Below are 6,000 nucleotides of genomic sequence, written 5' to 3' on the forward strand. Positions count from 1 at the left end.
TGTACTGTCAACTGGTGTCCTAATACTATTGAATCGCTCTGTCTGATTGCTAAGGCTGTTGCGGCAACTGACTTTAAGCACGCAGGGAGTGCCTGGGCTACTGAATCCAATGTACTTGAAAAATAAGCGCAAGGCTTATGTGCACCTGCTTGATCTTGAGTGAGGACAGACAACGCTGTACCATCACGTTCTGTAACAAAAAGTGTAAACGGTTTGCTGTAACATGGTGTCGCTAGAACTGGTGCTTGACATAAAGCTTTCTTTAATTCCTCAAAAGCCTGTGTATGTTCCTGAGTCCAAGGGAGGGCAGTCGAAGTCGCTGCCTCCTGTGTTGTCAACTGAATGAGTGGTTTAGCTAGAAATGCATACTGGGGAATCCATTGTCTGCAGTACGAGGTGAGGCCTATAAAGGCCCGCACTTCCTTTTGTGTCTGGGGTTGTGGCATATTTACAATTAACTGGATGCGATCAGGAGTGAGCTGTCTCCCCACTTTGGACAGCAAGTGACCCAAGTACACAACTTGCTGAACACAGAATTGTAGCTTCGAAGGGGACACCTTGTGTCCCTTGTCGGCCAGAAAATGTAAAACCGTCAGTGATGCTTGCTCACATTCGGGCTCACTTCGTGCGGTGATCAGCAGATCATCGACGTATTGCAATAAGGCAGTGTTAACTGGCATTTGGATACAATCAAGTTGTCTTTTCAGTGCTTGGCTATAGATGCTGGGGCTTTCTGTGAATCCTTGAGGTGCGCGTGAAAATTTGAAACTTCGTCCATTTAAACTGAATCCGAAGAGATATTGGCTCTCTGGATCAATGGGCACACTGAAGAAGGCGTTCTTGAGGTCAATTACAGTAAAGAACGCTGCTTCTGAGTCAATGGCAGTCAATAAGGATGAGATATCGGGAACCACAGGGTACTGTGGAACAATGCATTTATTCAGTTCTCGTAAATCTATCACCAGCCGATATACCGGCGGCGCATTGGGATCAGTACGTTTAAGAATCGGAATGATAGGGGAATTGCAGATATTGGAGTCGGTCTCTACGACCACTCCTTGGGCAATGAGCTCTTCAATGATTTCCAGCAAAGCCACTACAGCATCGGGTGGTAACTTGTATTGTCTGATTCGGGGTAAAACAACACCTGGCTTGAGTGTAACACGATATGGTGTAATGTGATGCAGCCTACATCGGTTTGGCCTTGTGCCCACAGGTGTTCTGGTACATTTTTCAATCTGACATCAAACTCTCGTAATACATAGTGACCCTTGAAGTCTCGCAGGAAAAGTCAAACTCCTTCCGGAGAGCAGCATATCACAGCTCCTAGAGCCTTCAGTGTTTTGATACCTAACAAGTTTTCTGGACATGATTTCGTGAGTAACAAGTCTGTAACACGTGATAGTGGACCTACCGCTAAGGGGACAGGTTTTGATACTTCATTTACAATCGGCTGTCCTGAAAAACCAAGGGAAACATTCTGTGAGCCTGAGAGGGGTGCCCCTGGGACTTCATCATGGCTGATTGTTGTGCGGCCTGCCCCTGTGTCAATTAAAAACTTTCTGTCTTGTCCCAATACTTGACTGTGTACATAAGGACCCTCTTGATCTACAGGAATCTCAATAAGAGGCAAGCCAACCTCCCTCTCTAGGCTGTTTCATGTGTATCGCTGATAATCGGGGTAATCTGATTGGGCATACTGGCACATCTGTCGTGAAACTTGCTGTGTCGCGGCAATGGGCTGTGGCTGTGATGCCGTTGCGGCCTGTCCTGTATGTGATGAAGCATGCATCGGTTGTGAATTCTGCGACGTCTGGTGTTGGCCCTGGTCTTGTCTAGGCGGATGCGGTCTTTCTTTAGTTTTACCTGTTGCTATATTGTGTTTCAGGACTGGACATTCATGTACGTAGTGACCTGGCTGTTTGCAATAGTTGCATGTCCCTTTAACGGGAGCTGCTGAATTATTTGTCTGTGTCCCACCCTTTTTCTGACCGTCAGCCGGGGCTGTCTGGGCAACTAGTATTTTCATTTTCGTGTCTTTCATACGTCTTTGTTCATGTTCCTGTTCTTCTCTGATTCTGTTCTGATGATACTGCAACATCTGTAACATCTGGGATGGCGTATTTGCTTGCCATGTGCTTTCGACTTTATATACGCGATTCTTAACTTGCGTTAGGGAATTCTCTACTAATTTACTTACAAAAAGGTGTGGGTATGACTCGCTACTTGGTTTCAGGCCACTATTAATAATATAACATTTCTCGAATCTTGAATAGAAGTCACTAGTATCTTCATTGTGTTTCTGTTTACAGGCTGAGATTGCATCCCAGTCTTCCTTTTTAGTTGTCAATAATCTTGGCAAGACCTGTACTATCAAACCTGGTAGTGCTTTAGCTTTTTCCCCAAGGCCTAGCCCTGGAGTACGAATCCTTTCCTCGTCTTCTATTTCAGTCCATATAATCTTTTTCTCTCCCACCTCCCATTCTCTTTCCTTGAGCTTCTCGTAGATGCCGGTAGGCAACAGAACCTTTAACAATTTCATAATATCAGTATAGGTGTAATCTCCCATGAGTAACATATCCTTAAGTTCTCTGTGAAAACCTGCGGGGTCTTTATCATGACAGGGTACTAGTTTCTTCATCTCCAATAATTCTAACTTGGTCAGAGGTGTGTATACATACACACGTTTCAAGGTATTATCGGTACCCATGACTGGGTGTACTTCTCGTAATGGGTTCTGCCTTTCAATGCCATGAAGACGCTCCATATGATACATTTTTCTTTCTGGGGGCGGAGCGGAAACATATTGTGGGCCTAAGAAAGTGTTATATCTGTGCCGTTGTTCTAGAATTATTTGAATTAACTTAGTACTTAGGCCTCTCCATCTATCCATAAGTAGTGCTTCTAATGTATCAGGTAAAGGACCTGGGTCTGAATGTTGATTTCTGTATAACGTGAGGAGGTGCTGAATCATGTATATACCTGCTAATTTCTGCTCGTCTGGGGAAAGGTTCAGAAATGTATGTGCTACTGTGTCATCATTGTATATATTAGCATTGTCAGCCCATAGTACTGCTGACCGGGCTAGTTCTTGTTCATCCATAGGATTGAGTACATGGTACCCCATTCGTTCTCGAAGCATTTTATCAGTGTCTTGAAACAGATATTCAGGAGAACTCGGTTTTGATATGCCGGAGAGAAAAACTCTCTTGCTTTCTGGGCGAATGCCTTTCCTAAGGTAAGTTCCCTTACCTACATACGCTATTGTGTCTGTAGTCTTTTCTGGTTCTTCAGGTCCTTCCTCCTCCTGGGAGGAGCCATTTTCTTTTTCCTTTTCGTGTATTTCTATTACTGATTTTCTTATTTTCTTGTACATGCTAGCTATGCAATTCTGTTTATCATGCTTTCCTTCGGCTATATTTTGACCCCACTTGTTTAGGGCTTCCATTTCATCCTGGTCTGTCTCTGGCCTGTCTCGGTCTCTTATTAAGCAATTTATGAAAAAACGTAGTATATATGCTTGAGTGTCAACTTTCTGATGTGCCAGGGCCTCCTTAATACTTTCAGGGTTTTCCCCAGTCTGGACAAAATGATATATTCTGTCTAGGTGATCAGGCATATCTGGGAATAACACTAGATAATCTGTAGCTTGCCGCAAACGTAGTGATGCTATCAACATTCTGTCGTCTTTACCGGGTACTGGGTCATATCTGCAAACTGGGAGCTGTTCTTTGAGTATGTCGAGACGGGGTGATTGGAGTATAGGGTGCTTCTGCATATCCCTAAGGTGTAATCTGTCTGTTGCTGGCGGGGTCTGGTAACCCCCGGTCGCGCCTCCTGAGGCAGAGGCTTGGGCATTATCCCTCTGTGGAGTCTGTATATGTACTTGAACTTGTCTCTTAGTAGGATCAGGCAACGATGGATTTGGTATCTTAACCTTAGGTGGGGGAAGTGGTGGGGTGGAGGGGCAGGCTGTCGAACGGGGGAACTTTGTTGCGGTAATGGCGGGATATGGTCTGGAGGCGGGTTACCACCTCCGTCACCGTCAGTAGGCGGTACGCGGGCAGGTGGGTTGGTGTAAGCGGGCGCTACATCATCTAGATATGAAGCCAGGAATATGTCTTTAGTAGTCCTGTGGTTTACTTTAGTTGGAACCAATGGTGGCGGCAGATTTTTCGGTATTTCTGAATTGGCTTCAGGCGAACCCTCGGCCACTAAGTACATGCTATTTACAAGATTGTTTCGTGCACGGTCTACTTGTTCGGCTTTTACTCGGATCCCCTCATTAACTAATTCGTTTTCTCGGACTCTATCCGGCGCTTCTCTAAGTCTATCTTCTCTTCGGAGTTCTTTTTCAGCTCGTTTATGTGATTCTTTACGCCATAATTCTATGGCATCTTTCGGTGATTGTCTGGCTTTCTTTCTCCATAGTGCTTCTTCTACTTTCAGGATGCACTCGGCATCCCATGTTCCTGTAGCGGGCCATCTGTGTCTTTCTTCTAGGTGCTTAATATATTCGGCCCATAAATCTAGATACAGGATGGCGTCTATGCCATGCTTGTGGTACATGTAATTCCCAGGCGTGTCCCTAGGGGGGATAGGAATTTCTTCCTCTAGCATCCCTTTCCTAGTTCCTATCTGCTTTAACTTATTGAAAAACGGCATCTTGTCTACTTAATACTGGATACTCAATCCTTGCTACTGAATTCTGAACACAACTAGTTACACAAAAACACAATAATGCACATTAAACAATCACTCATACCACGACATTAATCACATGAGAGAACATTTTGAACATATATCTCTACCCTCGGACCCAGATGTACTGCTAAACAGCACAGATACACTGTCGAAGACAGTGCAAGAACTTGAATAACTGATATACTGCTAAACAGTACAGATACACTGTCTAAAACAGTGCAGACCGCGTTTGTGTACCCAAACCCGTCTTTACCGGATACATAATAATGCACCCGTCTAGATACGTCCCAGCAATGGTACTCACCGGGAAGCACGGAAACAGAAGGCCTCGGAAAACTCGACTGGACTGGACCGGACTCGACTCGACTCGACACGTGGATACTTCGGAAACTGGTGGGCCTCTTGACACCTCGGACCTTGCTTCTTTCGGCTAGGCTCTGGTCGGGATCCTCCGCACTCCTCACCGCCTCGTCTGGGTGCTGATCGCAGTCTCCGTCACCTCCGTTGGCCAGAGGGAGATACAGGAAATCCTGCGGGTACGCGTAGTTCCGTCTTGACTGATGGCAGGGGGCAAAGCTTGCAACGCACCAACCGGCGCGTGAGGTGGGGGAGGGGTCCCTGTTCGGGCGCCAGAATAATGTGGTAAATATTTGATTTACCGTCTTAATTTCTATGCAGGTAAGTACTAAAACAAAAATAACTCACTCGGAAAGAAAGAGGCAGAGTCCGTGGTGTTAGAGTTCTTAGGGGTTTTATTCCTTAAAAAGGAATGGTCATGGTACCAGATCGGACCAGATCGGATATCGGGTTCCTGCCACCACTGGGGTGCAGGAAGGGATAGAGCAATATTTTATTGACAATACATAGCTTATATACTTAAATCATATTATAGAAACCAATACAGTAGGCGTAACAGCTGAGAGAAACAAGATAAAACACACGAGGTAGTGATACGTAATTAGAAGGCGTGAACTAGGCGTGTGCTAGAAACGTCACATGTAAGTGTCGTAAGTGGGTGGCAACAAAAGCAGAATCTTGCAATGTCAGCAGAAATCTGAAGCTTGGATGCGCGCGCAGCTGCATGACGTGTGCATGATGTGTGACTGGAGGGTGCAGGGGGACTTGACATTTGCACCAGCGAAAAGAGACAGAAGTCTGGCATGTCAGATCAACTTGTACCACTATCATATCTGATATCTGATGTTTAGGAACCATATTATCTAGTAGGGAAAGGTCTTTGGGGCAGAAGCTATTCTATACTGACTGTGAGTGCGTGTATAAGCGTCTAAGTGTCTA

This window comes from Lissotriton vulgaris, chromosome 1_1, assembly GCF_964263255.1.
Source record: "Lissotriton vulgaris chromosome 1_1, aLisVul1.2, whole genome shotgun sequence".
NCBI lineage: Eukaryota > Metazoa > Chordata > Amphibia > Caudata > Salamandridae > Lissotriton > Lissotriton vulgaris.